The 2,244-nt window shown below is 42.6% G+C and overlaps 1 pseudogene; it reads right to left on the bottom strand.

Annotated features, from left to right (window-relative positions):
• Window positions 1–834: 834 nt before the first annotated feature.
• On the bottom strand, window positions 835–952 carry LOC145403462 (5S ribosomal RNA; annotated as a pseudogene).
• Window positions 953–2,244: the final 1,292 nt, after the last annotated feature.

Genomic DNA, 2,244 nt, shown 5'->3' with positions numbered 1-2,244 from the left:
AAGCCAATGCAGGTCACTTGCGATTTACCGCAACCGGGAGGTACCGATACTAACCCGGAATGAGCTGATATTGGCCCAATAACCCCATGTTATCTGGGATGAGGGAATAAAGTTACACTAATAAGATATGGGTAGAAAAACAGGCATCTTCTATAACAATGAAACTTCCATACCAGTATTGTTATTTAAAGTAAAATTTCTTATACATAAATGAAGATTTAATAATATTATTGCAGGTCTAACTAAAAGTTTTGAAGGTGTGGGAACCTGCTGCCGAGAATTCATGCATATAAGAGAATAGCAACGCCATTGTGTGATAAACATGTCTAATCCATTAAACTGCACATTAATGAAGCCTTTGTACCCAATGGAAATATATTAATAAAACTGCATGCTACATATTACTAAAATTCTTCACAGAATATTACGGTCAGCCCACTAAAAAAAATCTAATGGAGTGTCACGTGAAGAGCCTGGCTGTCCTGAAAGAGCATCATTGCTTTTTGTCTGGCTGTTTTTGTAATTTCTCTCTGATTACATGGCGGTTCTTTACGAGATTCTTTGATGGTCGGTTTGGATCCATACAGTTAGGTGATTGGTCCAACCAACCTCCTACATCAGCAGTTCTACCCCTTTCAAAGGTATTTGTGCACAATATATCTCTGAATATCGCTTCATCACCCTTCCACATTTATGTGGCAAACCGTGGAGGTATGTGACCCAACTGTATTGCCAGACGCCATGTATCCCAAACGGGGTGGCCAAGGGCTTAGAGTTAATTGTTTTACAGGGAGGGGCACTAATCCTCCACCAACCCCACTTGACACGTAGGGATGCCAACAGCATCTGGTGTTCCCAGGCGGTCACCCATCCAAGTACTAACCAGACCCAACATTGCTTAACTTCGCTGATCGGATGGGAAGCGTTGTACTGAACGTGGTTTAGGGAAGTCTAAGGAAAAGTCATAAACTCTTTCATACCGTGGCCAGGGATGGAACTCGCGTCCATTTAGACAACAAACTGTATCCTTAACCACTTGACCACCACCATTTCTCCCAGTGAAAGAAACCACTCGAAGTGTTCAGGGTTGGATCCCGGGCCTCACACACCAGACCCAGTTATCTTCCTGTATTGACTGTATTGCCTTACTATATTTATCATCTTGCGTTTACCGAGCTGAAAAGGTCTGGAGGTTCAAGAGGTTTGGATGGGATATGAGCTTATGTTAAATGTCTAAGCGGTAATTCATTGTATATATATATATATACACATATATATATATACATATATATATATATATATATATATATATATGAACCTATGCAAAGTTTCCCTTTTTTAACATGTAACTAGAATTCTACTGTGCATGTGTCCTCTTCGCGCCAAGAAAATTATGATTTGTTTTCCTTACGAACCATTTTTAGCTGTTGTATGTATGTTTCCCCCTGCGCTATCTTTCCAAATACCAACAAAATGATCTCTATTTTTTTTTCTCAGTAACGGCCCCTCCACCCTTGATACATAGTACTCCCTCGTACATTTTTTCCTGTATCTCGACCCCCTCACCCATTTCACAACATATCCTCCTCATACATTCTCTATCTTCTCTGCCCCTGTCCCATCTCGCACCATTTTCCCCCATACATTCACCACCGTATGTCACCAACATGTTATTGTTCCTCCTCCTCTGATCCTTCCACAGGCCCCAAACAAAAGCATTCACTCGTGTCCTCGCCAAAGCACTTACCCCAGCAGGGGCGTGGCGGTTCTGCGACCAACCTCACTGCAGCACAAAAAGTTCCCGAAACAACCCACCATTGGACGACTCCTCTCTCTCTCTCTCTCTCTCTCTCTCTCTCTCTCCGTCCGATGTTCCGTCCGTCCGTCCTTTCCCCTTCTCTACCCCTCCCCTCTCTCTCTCTTGTACCACACATATCAGCACACAAAACTATTTGTAAATAATTTTGAAGTCCGGATATCTCTGGAAGTTTATCCATCCTGCCCTCCCACAAATAAAAATCGAAGCCGTTGCAGGAGCACAACAATTACCAAAACACCCCTAGAGGACAAATGTTACTCACGTATTTTTCTTTGAATTTAGAGTAGGGGTATGAAAAGAGTGAGGTGTATCGAAAGGAGTGGGCAAGATGGGGTGAATGATTAGGAGAGGTCGGGATGACCTAAGATGAGGCAAAGCAGGATCAATGCATCCTGTTTAGATGAGCGTTTCTGGTTGTCTAGCAT

Source organism: Coenobita brevimanus, chromosome 60 (assembly GCF_032717465.1).
Source record: "Coenobita brevimanus isolate Jiangsu-jjx chromosome 60, ASM3271746v2, whole genome shotgun sequence".
Taxonomy (NCBI): Eukaryota; Metazoa; Arthropoda; class Malacostraca; order Decapoda; family Coenobitidae; genus Coenobita; species Coenobita brevimanus.
The sequence above is the reverse complement of the archived record's forward strand: the minus strand, read 5'-3'. Positions and strand labels throughout refer to the sequence as shown.